General features: G+C 41.0%; 1 protein-coding gene across 1 annotated transcript in view; it reads left to right on the forward strand.

The window, feature by feature from the left end:
- cdh13 (cadherin 13, H-cadherin (heart)) overlaps positions 1–17,086 on the forward strand; it is a 340,521-nt gene that overhangs the window by 216,891 nt on the left and 106,544 nt on the right. The window lies entirely within an intron of this gene.

Raw genomic sequence — 17,086 nt, forward strand, 5'->3', positions numbered from 1 at the left:
GCCGCTTTGGTAAGCTAATAACTCTCCAAAAAAATCTTAAATGAGCCAAAATGTTCCCAACGCTTTACTCTCAGCAGAGGATATACTAAGTTGATAGTAAGAACTTTCAAAGTCACCGAGGGGTCTCTAAATCTCAACAGAATCAAACAGTCTGCATGTTTGGTTACTTCACACACATTGTTGATTTTATGAGCATCAGGGTTACGACCACACTGCTTTTGTCTTGACACAATGTTTTCCGTTAATTTTCACTGGGAGATGTCGAGACATGGCTGATTACACACCTGCTCCTTTCAGATTGCATACTGCTTTTCTGCACAGACATGAAAAGGGTTTTCTTATCTGTTTCATATTTGAAGGCATTTTTTACCCTTCTTTAGACTTACAAAGATGCAAAATGCTCTTCATGGGAAACTCAATTAACACATCAAAGTCTCTTTACAGGACGATTGAAAGCCCAATAAAATATTTTTTTAGCTCCAGAGGGAGGCGTATAAAGTCTTCTAAATTGCCTAAAGTGATGTCCATTAATTCAGTGCTGAAGCTTCAAGTGTAAAAATGTGGTGTTAAAAAGGAAACCTTTGAAAGGAGTGGTATCCAGTAGTGTGATTAGTTAATACTTTGCAATTTCTATGTTTGTACTCTATTTTCTTTGACTATCACTGATCAGTTGGAGTTAAACTTTCCTCCCTGAACTTAATGTTTTGAGTTCCCCACCCATCTTGACTCAAATTAGGAAAACAGGAAACCATAATGTTTATCTGCTTTGGAGTTACTAATGACTCAGTGTTACACCGATGTTAATCTCTTTTCCTAGATTTTTTTCATCTTGGGAAGTATTCTTGGCTCTGTTTGTAGTCCGAGCCATATCGACCAATCCCAGGCCTTGGTTTGGGCAGCGAACAGAAACCATAGGGAAAACAAAAGCAGGCAGGATGCAATCTGTTTGAATTAAATCCTGGCTCTTATCGCCAGTAATCTGACGATGAGCTATTGATATCTTCAAACGGATATCTGCATAGAAGTGCAGCTAACAATCCATTATAAAGCAAACGTTTCCAAAAGTCAATGAGAGCTTAGATTCCCCAGGTCGGACTACATGAAATACACCTGAAATGTTCAGTCTGATGTTGTTTAATGCTAAACACTGGATTGTTAAGCGTTCCTGCTGACATGTACTGTTGTCAGACCGCAAGACTGCACCTGAGTTTAAAATCACATGCAATGAAGACACATCCTACTCCATGAAATCTCTGCCCTTTCAAATGTATCACAGCTGGAAAGTGAAACTCAACATTGTGACTTTTCCCTGCTATAGTGTTGGATACTATATCACCAAGCCAAACAGCTAATCCCTGTCTGTGAGATGGGGCCACCTAAGAAGCTCTTCAAGCTTGGAGAAACGTGCATGCTTGTCTTTGTGTTGTTTCTACATGTATTTATCGTCCTCAATGCCACAGCATTACTATTCATCTGTGTGCTGAATTTGATACAAATGTTCTGGCGTCCTTAAGAAAGAGTCCAGCCGCAGTGCAGCGTTTCTTTAAAACGGGAAAAAAAAGTGTGACTCTTTCTAAAACGCAGGAAGTCAGCAGATGGAAGTGCAGAAGGCATACGTTTTCAACGGTCCTTTAAACCCAGCCACTTCAGCACATTCTTATAAATATGGCTCCGCCATGACACCCATCTATTCCATCTGCCATGAAGGCTGTAGTTGTAGAAGACAGCATGTCCAGCATATGTGTATGTGTGAGAAATAAGGGTTTACATGCTGAAAGCTAAAAAAAAAATTAAAAAAAAAAAGGCAGGAGATAGCCTGGCGTTTGCACTTTGTTCTCCAGAAAGCTGCAGCATAATTTAGGTAGAGCTCTTAGTGTGTTTGGACTGACACCTCACCTACCCCAGGGAAGCAGAAAGCAATCCGGAGAAAATTGGACAATCAATTTTGTGACATTGAAATCATTTTGATTTTCCCTCAAGTGAATTTTCTGAGGCATAAAATCCTGTCTTGATATGCACATTTATTCCAGCGCGCTGTGTTTTTCTCCTCACTTTACTGGAGACACGTCTCCGCTCACTCTCTTATATTATGCAGACATGCCATGCTGTTGGATCAATGGCAGGCTGTAATTTTTGACAGCGTCTCTGGCGGAGGGGCGAGGCCATTTTCATACGTCTGTAAAGACGGAACAGTGTTCATGTTTTTCACTGGATAAAAGTCAAAATCTCTCTTAATCATCTGAGCACTGAAATCAATCCGCTTTTGGAAATGACTGTCTTGAAGTTTTTAAAAAAAAAAATGTTTAGACAGCTGAACACGTCGACTTATGAGCTGAGACTGTGCAGTGTAGCCTCCACATGCGTCACGCTGTGGAGTTTGAATTATTCAGCCACTTTGCACATGTGGCAGAATATTAAATTAGATCAGAACCGGTCCGTCACTATACTGTAAGAAACACAGAGCTATTTTTTGTACCTTCCTAGCTTGTATTTGATTAGGTCAAAAGAATAAATCTGACTAGTAATGAGTCATAAAGGGGTTGAAATATGGACCAAATTAAAAAGACAGTTGGAACCTATTGGCCTGTATTTAGCAACGTGGTAGACGCAGGTATCAGTACTGTTTGAGTCGAACTAGAGTCGTGTCAAAGTTTATAAATCTTGTATCCTGACAGCCATCGTGTGTTTGTGTGTCATGAGGGGAATAAAGTCTTAACTTAACAAGCTTCATTTAAAACTCAAGCTAACATCACCAAAGATGAGTGAGGGAGGACAAAAACTAAATTTAGGATGATGACATCATCCTGCTTAATGTCCTTACGTAATAAAAAAAAAAAAAACATATTCCCAGCTTTAATCCTGCTTTCCCGTCAAAAGTGCTGCTTTCTACATGCAAGGCAGGCAACTGTTTGGGACCCCAGACCAGCCTAGACCCTAACACCCCAAGGAGATTGTTGGTCACAGTGGTAATGACTCGGTCACAGGTCCAAGCTGGTCCTAATAGCCCCCGTCGGCCCCAGCCGGGTATTTGATTGTGATGTGATTTTTGGCATTGGCGCTCTGTGAAAAGAATCTCTCTGATTGGCTTTTCGGAGGTTTCATTTCTCTCCAGCGCTCGACACATATTGGGGAAAGCCCTTGAGCCTGCCGCTGTAGTACTCAAGCTTGATAATGATAAAAATGAAAGGGTAAGAGCGAAGGTTATTGGCTGAAACTTAATGCAGAACATATTTGTAGTTGCTGCAGACTGGTAGAGTTATCACATTTCATCGACAAACACACACACACACACACACACACACACACACACAAACACACCAACCGTGATCTATTTAAGTCTATGGAGCGTCCGTGTACCGGCAGCTGTAACCAGAGAGGACAGACTGCTAATGGCAGCGTGACTCTCTGACTCTCTAATGCTCTCTGCCCAATCTGGGAACTGTCACTGCTAAGGATAGCCAATCGATGCAGCCGGCCGACCCCTCCATCACCTCCCATGTTGTACAAAGGTGAATTACATGGAGGTAAAATGGAAGTCTCTCACTGAGCATGTGTTTGTGGGTGGTGGTGCTGGAAGAAGAGTGATGTTTATATTCAGGGAAATAAAACTGTGTGTTGCTTTTATACAGATTTTTTTTTTTTTTTTACCTCCTCCATTCTTTAGAGATGTTTTGTTAGTGCTTGTTTAAGCCACTTTTCTTTTCTTGTCAAACAGAGAGCACATCTTAACTACCGATGCAATACAACAACAAGTTTCTGTTTGTACCTGAAGGTGACTTTCAGATAGAGAAGCAGTGCTTAACAACCACTGAAGGGAAAAAAAGCACCTGAACATAACATTGTGACAAAAGCACTCTCCTTCAATCTGAGGATGTTGAAAAAGATTCAGCCTGTCGCACTCTCTGCATTAAAAATAATCCCTGTTGACAGGATTGCTTATTCTGTTTGTGGAGGTACGCTCAGATCCTGTCAGCATATGATGAGCCTGTTTGTTGTGTAAATGACAGACTTTTCTCTTCCTGTCGCCTGCACTGTAAATGTATTTACTTTAAATGATCTACTCTCTTAAATTTAACAAGAATAATCCAGAGTGACAGACAGGCAGACCAATGTACACAATCATCCCTCATCAGGAGGATCGTGAATATGTAGTGATTGCGAGCTGCTGTTTGTTTGGTGCGACCTTGGCAGTGGGCTTCCTGGCGTGTTTGCATGATCAGAAAAGTGTATCCAGCCTAATGGCTTATTTGACTTGGTGGCCATAGTGGCTATATGCCTGAGTGCGATGAGAAATGACAGCTGAAGATCTGCTGGGTTCCACTCTTCAGGAAAACTGCATCCATTTTCTGCTCTTTCATTTCCCCCTGTGTTGCTCTGTTTCCTCCTCCCGCTGCCTGTTCATTACATTGTTTTCCTGCTTATTTTCATTTTGTGTTATTTCCTCGCTTTGTCTCCCTGCCTCACTGTCTGTCAGCCTCGCCTCCCCCTCCTCTGTCAACACTTCACTGTGGACATCCAATTACTCGCAGGTCATAGCATAGTGATTCCATTCAGAGCAGCGCCATTCAGAGCGGGCCTCAAACAGCCATTCAAATTACATCCTCGGCTGCCTTTCGGAGTCGCCGCTCCGCAAAATGTTGTTTTCAAACATTTCCGGGGCCACCGCATAATCTGATCCCCCAAACATAATTGAATGTCAGTCCTCACATAAAGATGCTCTCCATCTCTTCAATTAGCGTCTCGTTTCCTCGTGTCACAGCCACGAAACAAAGCAGACAGAGAAATATTTACTCCTCTCAGGTAGAGGCAGGGGAGACTTATTATATTATGTCATTTATATGCAAATAATACAGCACAGGGAACATTGATAAGATTTCATTACAGCCGATCTGATGTGCTCTTCAGTTTATAAACTCCCATTTCATCCTCCTTTTGTGATCTGGAGATTAGAAAGTGCGAGTTAGTGAGCTGCGGGGAGGGAGAAGTCATCAAGTGTGGACAGAGGAACGAGGCCTTCAGGGGGGATGAAGAGGAAAGAGATGTAGAAATCCAGGCCCGTGTGTCCGTGTGATTAGGTGTAGAATTGCCTGTGAGGTGGCCGACAACAAGGATGGATGATCACAGAGACAGTGAAGTGCCTGTTCGATATCTGCGAAGAGAGGCCGCCTCCAGACAACAGCTTAATGGAGAAGTTGGACAGTGGACGGCTCACGAGGCAGCGGTAGGAGGGAGCGAGGAGTTTTTAGCAACATCATAGTGGTTTTATTCAGAGCAACAACAAAGCAACCACGGCACTTTGTATTCACCGCCAAGAGAGATGTTTTTCAGCCATATCTGTAGCCATGCGCTTCAGAGTTGTGTGAAAGTAATTTAAAGATACAGCAGTGTATATCTGCAAGAACCGAGAGAAGAGCTACAGTATATAAAACGAACTTCAGCAAGTAGTGTGAAAAATATTCATAGATCTTTTTGCCCTTCAAAAAACACTAGATACAGAATGTTTTCTATTCTCTTTTGCACTCCTGTATGAAGTGGTAATGACTCGAAGGCTTATCATCCCTCGAGCCTGGAGTGTGTGCAGAGGAGAGGCAGCCGGCTGGCTCAATTGATTGTGTTGCTGTTGATTAACACAATAGTCTTTTGAGTTTGTTTCGTGTCTCAGTTCTAATTAATCAACTCGCATGTGTCAGCCTGCCTAAAATGAACAGGTTTGTTTGTACATGTGGCTCTGCACTATCTAACATGTTTTACTGGCAGCTTAAAGTACTATGTCAGATGGGAAGAGCAAAGAGCTGGAATAAATAATCCAGAAAGAAATTAAGAAAAAAGATTTTATGAGAAATTCAAAGTCATTGTAAAGACATGGTACAGATGTTTTAGTGCATATTATTCAATATTTCAGAGTCAGCCAAAAGGTTAGTTTCCAGTTAAGAAGAGGCTCCCTAAAAAGATTGAGCACAGTATAAAAGACTGCGACCACGTAGACCTGAAAAGCACCATTTCACTTTCAAAATGTCATCTCTAACCCTGCCAAAATAAAATACAGAAACAATGAATCTATGTTTTAATATGAAAGTTAGTTTTTTCATTTCAGAGTAACATTTCTGGGCCTCCCCCACGTCAACACCCACCACTTACTTCATACCCAGTGGTGCAGTGCAGGGTCCAAGATACATCGAGAGGGGAACAGAGCTGGCATGTTCAAATGATCCAAACAAAGAAACAGTGATATCCTGATGAGAGAATAAAACTTTCAGGGGAACTTGTTTCTAAAGAATCTGACACAAAAAGGTTGAGGTGAATCCTTCTCATGATATGAACTATTACTGACCTTGTTTTTTTCCCTCTTCAGACTCCTGAGGCAGTTTTACAACAGTTACATTTGCTGCACTGATGCAACAAGTAAAATGTATTACTCAGTAAACTGAACACTTCCCTCTTGGCAGATGTTTTTTTTTATTATGTTGAACTTGAGCTCATTAGCTTTGAAAACATAAGCCTCATCAGCTGGGACTTTCAATATGTTTGTTTTGAGTCACTTGACTTGAGTTTGAAAAAATTGGAAAGCAATTCCATTTACACTCTGTTTTATGTACAAGAAGATAAAGTAATTACAATCAGATTACACTTCCTCAGACAGACTGTAAATGACAGAACGGCAGAAAGAAGCCCAGAAAAGAAAGTGCAACACTTGAGTACATTACCAAGAGATCCCATTATAAAGAGTGTTACTGCAGTGTCTCCTTATGTGATGGCCGGGAGCCAGAGCACTGGCAGCTGTAATCAATACAGTGAAGTTGGTGTGAACCCAACCACCTCACGTTCCCTTGTTCTTCCCCGAAATGAACAAGGTGGACGCCATTCACAGGCATTGATGAAATAGTGCACCCCTCTTCCCCCCCTCCATCTCAATCCTTCCTCTTCTCCCCTTCCTCCCTCCTCTATCATGCCTCTGTCCAGTTGCATTAGTGAGGAAATGAGATTCCCCCTAATTAATTAGATCTCTGAGTGCTAAAGATGAAGATTACATCCCAATGAAGGTTAGAGGTGTCAATCACAGGGTTTTTTTGGGGGGCTGAGCATTCCTCAAGATAAATTGAGCCCCATGGGCATTGTGGGTAAAAGTGTTCTCTCACTTGCTTTAATTGAGTCTCACCTACATTACTCAATGAAAGCCTGAGACCAGAGAGAACAACAAGGCAGAGAATTAGATTCAACAAAAGAGTGGATGAGAGATGCCCTGTTGCAGGAGACGGGTGAGGGAAAATGGAAATGAGAAAGATGAAGGTGAAAAATGTGATCATTAAGATACTAAGAGGTGGGAACTATGGAGAGGAAGAAGGTGAGACAGATTTGATAATTGACTCTAAAACAAAGGAAGAAATTAGTCACTCAGACAAAAATATATATTTATTAAATAATCTGGAAGACATTTCACAAAGTAATTCAAGAAGATGTCCATTAAAATAAACGTCTGTTAAGTAGAGTCTGATCGTTAATCGTCCAGCCAATAATATCGACCGATATTATCTTATACATTGCCAATGGCAATCAGCTAATTTTAATACAGACGTGCTGGAATTACAAGATTCATTAACCATGCAAAACACATTTCATTTGGTTCCCATTTGTTTTTTTCTTTCTCCATCATCACTTTATAGATATCAGCTGATATATATTAATCAGATTTTTTCCCTCCATAATAGCAACATTGGACCCAAAAATCCCCTATCAGTCAGGCTCTGCTGTTGAGTTAAAAATGGAGACAGCTCTTGCCAAAGAGTAATGGTGATTAACCAATGATCTACTGATAAAAGCCCCACCATTGTCTAAGGTCTTTGGCAGTAAGCTCGTGTTAAGTTGTGACTAAATACGTAGTTCCTGTGGTGTTCAACCAAATGAAGCAAAGATCAATACTGACCATGAAGCTTGAGAAGGAAGTGCAAATCCTTTTAAAAGAAACTAATTTGAGATGGAAGATGAAATAAAATGCACACACTGCTCTTTCCTGCTATCGCCAAAGGTGCTGCTAAAGAGTGCAGAAGCATAAATGTTTAAAATGACCTCTTTAAAGCTTTCATATGTCACACTTCAGTAACAGACAATGAGACCAAAACTATACTCGCTCAGAGTGCCACCTCCTCTCCTCCACAGCCACTCCTTAGTATTCAGACCGAGCCCTTTGTAGAACTACTCTCCCTTCTTATATACAGTCCAGCCCAAAATTGATGCAGTTCTTATTTCTTTGAAATGTTCTTGACCAGTGGTTCCCAAAGTGGGGGAACCACTGTAGTTCAAGACATTTACTGTGCTTGGCTTCTAGTGTTCTTACAATGAATTACCAAAATAATGTGACATACTAAATATCTAACAATACTTTTAGAAAATATATGTAATGTAATAATGTTGTCTATAATGTCAGATGTTATACATTTAAGTCAATTGTTTGAAGGTTTGGTCGACTGTATTTGGTAAAACATTTCAAGGCCCCTTCGTTTATTTGACTAAAGTTTCTGAACACTCAGGCTGCCCATATTTATCTTCTATCGATTTTCTTTGAAGATACACTACCCTGTGAGGTAAACGCCTTAATGATGTTGTTTTTTTTCTTATTTGCATTTGTATAAAGAAAGCTAAGTCATCTATTTGCTCACGGTTTGCACGAGGCAGTAACCTGCATGGGTTCTCAAAATGCTGTAATGACTCTTTCCTGCATCCATTATTTATGTCCATGTGGCTCAGAGAGGCAGACACTGCAGAAACACAATCTGTTCAAGGTTTTAAACTGGACGTGCTGACAGATGATGGAGAAGTTTCCTCTGTCTACCAAACTACCTCTCATCAAGCTGTGGTTAACGAATTAGGTCTCCGAGGATGAAATAAAATGTTACGGTGCTTTAAAGTGCCAATAAAGGAGCACCTGACAAACACCATGCTAGTCACCCACTCATCACCTTGAAAGTCTGTGCTAGAAGGTTGCACTCTTCTGGCAACTTTCTGAAGTCTGAGAACACGGACTGCATGACTTCATCAGGGCGATCTGGGGCTGTGGCTGAGTGGTAAAGTTGGTCTTCTCTCAACAGGGATTGATCAGGGGTTCGATCCCCAGCTCCTGCTGTCACATGGTAAAGTTTGAAAAATTCAGAACATGATAAAGGTCCTTTACAAACTCAAGTACATTTACCGTTTACCATCTGCCTAAACCATGGGACTTTAACTGTATAGAGTAAACTTGGGGGGGGTTTAACTAAATAAGTTGTGTTTTCTTCAACTGGATCCACCCAGGGATGTTTTATTTCTCCTCTTTTATTTGTGTTGTACAATAATGGGCGTCAAAGCATATCATTAAGTTTGCAGATGACTCAGTGATCACTGCGCTCCTCAGCATTGATTACCCTGATCACGGCCTAGTCAAGAGTTAAATTACAGACTGGTGCAGGTCATCCTTCCTGGATATAAATGTCTTCCAGACAAAATAAATGACAATGGACCTCACAAAGTCGTTCCCCCTGTTTTTATACTCTAGAAAATAAATAACCATGCTGTTGAGGTTTTACACTCTGCACTACAAGATGCTATTGATCCACTGTGCTGGTTAAGACGGGGGAGCATTATAAGTATCATGACAGTATGACCACTGAGCTATAGCTATGTTTCACAGCCAGTACTCTTAAATTCTGTCTTGGATATCATCTCCAATTTTATAGATCCTTAATGCTGAATGGACCCATATGAACTCCTGCTAAACTGCCTTAACTTATGTTTTATTTTCCAGATTTTCTTAAATACACAACCTTTTAGTTTTGCAAATGAAAAGGTTAGTGTATCATCATACGCAAAGTGTTTCCACCTTGGATCTCACTGAAGCTTGATTTTAAAAGGTTTTCATTCAAACACATTTTTGAGGTTATACAAACAGTTAGTCTTTCCACAGGCGATGAATGTTTAGTATTAGTTATGTTTAATTTAAAAGTAAGGTCATTTTAATCAGTCTTATTGTGTTAAGAGACTGACCTTTTACCATTTGAATTTAACTACTTGTCAAAAGCGTGTTGACTGATACTCTCGATTGTTTCTTTAAAGCATTGAAGCATTAATTGTTGAAAGTCAAGACAGCATAGTAGCAAAAGATGCTAAATATCAGGATAGCTCAAATATTGTCTCATTTAAATTACTATGCACACAGAAGACTAAAAAAACACGAGACCTTTTTAAAATTCAGAAGTAATCTTCGAGAGCGGAGAGTTCTGACTTTTCCTGTGTCCTCAGGTTGTACTGAAAGGGCAGCAGAGAAAGAAGGACAGGAGGGTGAGACCTGTGAATGGAGAGATGAAGGAGACTGACAAGCAGAGGAAGGCATACAGGTTGAGGGCGGAATAATTAGGGGAGACAACTGCCCAAAGCTTGGAGGGAAACGTCTGTGCTAAGTGGAAGTGAGGGCTCTGGTAATGTCAGGGAGGTCCTGGTGATGCTACACTGTCATTAGGCTTAGAGAGAGCTTCAACACTCTTACCTCCCTCTTGATGGCTCATTCTTTTCCTTCCCACTTCTGACTCTCTCTCTCTCTCTGTCTGTCTGCTCTCTCCTCTTTGTCTCATTCTTCACAAGCTCTCCCTCCGTCTGCCCTCAGACCTTCTCTTTTATGCCTTATTTTTGCCATCCTCATTGACCTGAGGATCAAGAGTATTTGTCAACAACTCTTGCTCTCCAGTGACCACCCCCCCCCCCCCCCCACCCACACACACACACACACACACACCCACACACACACAGACACACACACTCCTAAACACACAATAGCCCTTCAGGCGAGAATTAATTTCACCCTGTCTCAATGAGAAAGTGCATTGATTGGAAAAGTTTGTTGTTGTGCACTCAGTATTTTTTTTTTATTGTTCCCCTTCCAATGCCACTTTCTTCTCTGGTGATGAAAGTTCAGTCTGGTTCACTGCGTCGACCAAAGCAGACACAATACTATCGAGGATGATCTTTCTTTGGGTGAGCACCTTTAACAGCCTCACCGTATAGATCCCCCTCAAACAACCATCTGATAATGCTCCTTCAGTGGAGACATAGATCAGCTCTTTGCAGCTGGGATTTGCAGTGATGGTCTTATCCTGCTGTAAAAGAGAGAATGAGAAGAGGAAGTTGGCAATGACAGAAATTGCAGCATACGTGTGGGGGTCATACACTAACTCCCTTAGTGGAGTCTAGCTTCAGGATTCTGTAAATTGGCTTTTATTTGTAAGCCCACCGCCCACCGACTGTCAGATAGGGAGTTAAACATTCTGTCTTGCCACTTTCCGTTTAATCTCGTTTAATCTATTTGTAGCCAGTCTGAGTCAGAGTTGGAAGGAATGCACTCCCAGCATCATCGTCCTACTCCTTTTCTGTGGCTCTCTCCCCAGTCTCAGAAGCACTTTTCTCCCCGGACATGCATACAAAGAAATTATTGGCTTTTCATCATTATTTTTTTTCTTATCTTAGATGCCTGCTTGCAATGTTTTCAGCAGAGTCCCACAGGCAGCATGAGATGGAAAGAGTCCACAACGACAGACAAATGATTAATCGTGGTGATGAATTTCATGCACTTGTTTTTTTTTTTTTAGTTGCTGTCAAACTCTGAAGTTTGGCTGTTTGACCAGCACCACTGTCCATCACAATTAGTTGAGTGCCATTAATCATGGGACCCTTTATCATTTTTGAATTTTTAGTTTAAACACCCCCCAGATATTTTCCTGCAACAATCCTATTGTACACGTGACTCGTGTTTTAAGACTTTCTTTGTCATCTGTTCTGTGGAAGGTCATGTTCTTGCGTAGCTTTTGCTCACTAATGCTCTTCTTCGAAAGGCTCCCTTAAGAGGATCAACCTAACAACATGCGGAGAGGCGGGGCTTAGGCCTCCCAACAAACAGCTACACTGAACTCGCCCATCACTGAGGTCAGCCGTGTGCCTTATTTTAAAAACATCTCATCCTTCTTCAAATCAAACCGGTTGAGTTATAAACTCCTCCTACCCCCCATTTGGTGCCAAAAAAGACATGAGCTATTCAGACCATTTTCATATTTTGAACCAGGCTGTAAACATGTTTATTTAGCCATTTTTGAATGAGTGTGTGTGTGACTTCAGTGCCAGTATCAAGTGGAAACTTGATGAACAGCAGGTTTTTGCCTTTTTGAATTGGCTTCAGTTTCTTAAACCCGAGGTTGCCTCTTGCTTTCAACATACTGTAACTTTACCCCCATTTGGTAAGAAAAGTTACGACCCAAATTTATAGTGAAATTAGAGAATCAAAACTGCTAATGCCGACCCTTTTCCCATGTTGTCCAGTCACACACTGTCCTCCATTTCTGTCAGACTTTCCTGAGTCAATCACTGTAAATGTGAGTGTTTTAGATCTGTCTGTCAAGCTGTTACCTCTACATTACTTACTGCACAAATAACAAAGAAAGTAAAACAGCAGTTCAAGGCAGCATTAGATATTTAGATTATGCACTTAATACTTGCCAATAGTTGGACAACAACATCTATACATCCCTCTTTGAAGTTAATATTAAACTACTGCCAGCAGCCCAGTACCATAAATACTGAGAAGTCTAAAAGAAAGGTTGCCTCGCCCAAAGGAACAAAACTACCTCCAGGCATCTTTAAAGCTCACTAATGAATGTGTTATAGCTCATTAGATTACTGCATGGCAAAATAAAAGGTGTAAAAACAACATTTGTTTGTTTTTTATGGAAGCTGTAGCCTCCTGGAGTCTCAGCTGGTTTCTCAGAAAAAAAGCCTTCCAGCAGAAAGAGCTGAAAACATCAATAAGACAGAGAGTTTGTCTTTTCATACTGAAGCTGCTAGTTTTCAAAGATTAAACAAACAACATGCAAATAGGTAATTACTGGGGTTTAGAGGTGCTTATGGGCAGGTTTTGTTCACCTTGCATGCAGACAGGCTAACCGTGGCATTCAGTACACTCTGCATGTAACATTTTCAAAGGGCAAGTGAGGCCAGAGGCAGAAATAGAGAGACCCCAACTCTCTGAAAGCATGAGATACAGTGTCCCTCGGCTCGGCTCGCCTGTGAAACTACACAGCAGCAGAACTGTAAGACAGTCAGCACAGAAACTTCCTCTGAAGTTTGTTCAGTGCAATGGAGTCAATATTGGACTCTTTTCTGTCAAAGACCTGGGGATGGAGGTTTGTATGTGGACCCACTGTCAGCGAGGCTTTGGGCTCTGGCACTGACCTGTTTGTATGAATATTTGCCTGATAAGTCCTGTGGCCTCTGGGCCATAAAGATAAGAGCAGAAGCCCGACAGAGGGAAAAAAATGTATGGTGCAAACACACAAGCGCACACACCGACACACACACACACCCACACACACACACACACACACACACACACACACACACACACACCTACACACACACACCCACACATAAATCCTATTACCAGTGCTATAAACATTGGATGCATCTTTCTTCGACTATTTTTTCTCTGCTCATTGCATTGAAATATGAAGATCTTATTCTAATAATCTTATTTTACATGTAATCACATTCAGAATATGTGTGGACGTAAGAAATTCATCAACGCTACAAGTAGCTTCTCTAGTTTGACTGCATCTCTCAGTAATGAGGGGGAGGCTGCAATCAAAGTCGTACTTGAGCATCATGTCCAGGTAAAGTCTCTGTGTGGAAACACTGCACTGTAGCAGCTGCAGGCACTGTGCTCACCATGGTGTCATCTGTGGCGTGTGAAATCTGCAGAAGGTTACTCACAATGGGAGGAAATCACATTCAGCTTGTCGTGTTTATGCTGCAGAAAAACAGTCTGAGGTGAGTCTCAAGTCTCTGAGGAACTCTAAAGTCACAATTGTGCTCCACTTAAGTGTGACTCGAGTTCAAGTCTAAAAACATGAGTCCCTATCGTTTGACTTTAAGTGCTTGAAATTGATGATTGACACCATACCATACGTGGAGTGCAGCAACAAAGGCACTTAAGTAAGAATATCACCTGCAGATCCATCACAAACTGATGCCAAAAATACTTTAAATACACCGACACAAAATGAATTAACTTGACAGAGAGATGGCAGAGGACGAACAGATGCGAGCAAACCTTGACAGGACATGAGCGAAAGTGAAACAACAGAAAGAAGCACTTTGTTGAGGTGGTAACTTTACAACCCTAAGAAGAAGTTTCTCTTGAAGTCCAAAATATGTAACATGCATACATTCAGGTGAATCCTGAAAAAATCATGTTAGATGGTAAAAGCACTGCCACATTTAAAGGAAGAGTGTTAAACTTCTTTATCGAGGCGTCGCCCTTCAGCACCAACATGAAAGCAAAAGAAACTTCTGTTTGGCCACGCCCCCGCTATTCTGAAGCCTCCACTTTCCTCCAGCCACACACAGAGTGTGGAACGCACTCTAATTTCTCACAATTACAAAATCGTCTGTGGCGCGAGTGCCAGTAGCCTGTGGCCTGCATTGTTGTGTTCGCTGGCTTATGTTAGTTCACTTTAGTTAGCACCTAGCTTTGCATTCTATGTAAAATGGCAAGACGTGAAGATATAAAAACTGTTTTGTGACATTTAAATAAGTTGTAATTATGTTCTCCTTCTTTTGTTCTAGTCCTTGAGTAAAACTTCATAGCTTCATACAAAAGGGGAGGAGTCAGCCGTCCATTTAAACACAGTTGCAACAACAACACGACTCATGCGTCTCACTCATAGTGAATACTTGATTTGTGTTGGATATCTAAAAAGAAAAAAAAGAGGCGAAATTCCAATTTCAAAAGCCCAAAATGCAAGATATATAATTGTATTGTTTTGTTTTGTTTTTCCTGACCACCCAGACAGCTTTGTTTTTTATATTAATAACTTCATTGTAGTGAAATGGTGAATGCAATTGAGCTTGTAGCACATGTTTAGTCTTCTGACTACTGAAAGCACTTTCACACCACACACCTACACATTCACACACTGATGGTAGAGGCTGCTGTGTAGTGTGACTATGAGAAGTAACTTATCACATTTATACACATTCACACGCCGCTGACAGACAGAGGGAGGTGTCTCAAGTGTCTGGCCCAAGGACACATCGGATGTGTGTGCAGGAGCTGGGGGTTGAACCTCCAACCTTTCGGTTGAGCGTTGGATCCAAGTCTCCTAACTGAGCCAGCTCCTTGTCTTCAGAGTGCTGCTTCAGCTCAGCTCTCTTTATCGTTGTTAGCTTCAGTATTGTGAGCCATCATCTTATATGTCACGGGGTAAATAATGTTCTGTTTTTCTTTGATAGTCACACGTTCATCCAGGCAGTCACTGTACAACATTGAAAGAGTTCAACCACCATTAAGGAACATGTGATCTATTGTTCATGTTGAAGAGTGTTTAAAAGTGGTGAGTGCAGCGTCTCCTTTGAATAATTGAACAAATATGAATCTATTTCCTCTTTGTAATTGGTTTTAGCCACAGTTGGCTGTAATGACTCGTATCAGTCTATGAGAGACACTGATGGTAGAACATTTATATAAAGAGGAAATATGGACTAATTCACGCTGTACATCCATGATAGTTTTCAGGTCTGTGACAATGCAACCGTCAGGGTTTGAAAACAGTCTTTGCCCCCTGTGTATTCCTGCCTGTTCAGTGGAAGGAGACGCTCAAGAGGAGTGTGTCGTCAGGGATCAAAAAGCGCTGTTTAATTTTAGTCTAAAGTATTATGGAGACTTGAACACGTCTTATTTCAAAGCGTACACACTCTTTGTAGACGGCGCATTGGCCAATTTGCCTTTGATTTAAATCCCTCATAGAGGAAAAAAGAGTCTTAAACCTTCTCATGTAGCTGCTGGGTGAGTAATTGTTCGCTGACACTGAACCGTCTGTCATCCAGCGTACTGAGATGTATTCTGCGGAGGGTTAAATTCTGCTGGAGGTAGGCTGCTGATGCTATGCACAAAAAGGTACAAAGTTCACTGAATGTGATGGTTAAATAGGAAAACAGGTAATTTTACCTAAATAAGCTCCTGTATTTGTTAACCAGTAATTCAAACAGGAAAATGTCCACTGCCAGAGAGATTTTATTTTATAAAAGAGTGAAAGCAATAAAAAAAAAAAAGCAGATTGTGAAGATTAGCTGCAGAAGAGTTATCGAGGAATCAACAGAAAGAGAAGCAGATTACACATTGTAAAGTTCCTAATTACTAACAAATACAATCAATTGGAGTCATTGAACAAAAGATTGTCATTGATCCTCTTACAAGGGTGACCATGCCAAACAATTTGGCCACTGTCAGAGAAACTTAATGTTCAAATTAAGCCAGCAGCAGGAAGGGGTAATGGCTGTGATTACTCTAATTAAGACACAGGCTGCCTGGCTGTGTGCAGGGAGAGTTCTTGGTTTTTATGTTCTCCAAACTGAGTGGTCTTTTTTGAATAAGGTGGTCACCAAGTGTGTGTTAAGGATGCAGATGCATTGTTCAGAATTTACTGAATTTTTGAAGGCTAAATTTAAGTGATTTTCTTTTTTTTGTCGGTGTTTAGAGGATTTTTGTCTTAAGATTCAGCTATGTTTACTTTGCTGAAGCTCAGCATCACCTTACACAGTTATACTGTATGTCTCTGCAGCTGAGTCATTCATTTATCTTCTGGAAAATGATTGTGTATATCTGCACAGACATCTCAGAATCAAGAGGGAAAAAAGGAAAAAGACCCTTTCTAAAAGGACTAATAACTTCAAATCATGTGAAGTTTGATTTGTTTATTCCTCGGTTATGATCGCAGCCTTCCCAGTGTAAGTAAGTGCCATCAGAACACAAATTATGATTTGTCATTGGTATTTATGCTCTTTTTGTATTAGGTGACTCAAAACAATACCAGTGAGGTCTTCCCCTTTTTATTTCACCATTTTTTCATTTTAATTATTTCAGTCACTGCGTGAAGCAGTGGTGCCCCTGTTTCAGTTGCCCCCAGACCCTGTGGAGACGGTCAGCTGATAGGGTCACCCACGCTCGCCAATCATGAAACGAGCCCCAGACCTGATGGGAGGGATCTGATATTGCTATTTATGTTATTGTCTCAGTCTT

This window comes from Symphodus melops (genome assembly GCF_947650265.1).
Source record: "Symphodus melops genome assembly, chromosome: 6".
In the NCBI taxonomy this organism is placed as follows: Eukaryota; Metazoa; Chordata; class Actinopteri; order Labriformes; family Labridae; genus Symphodus; species Symphodus melops.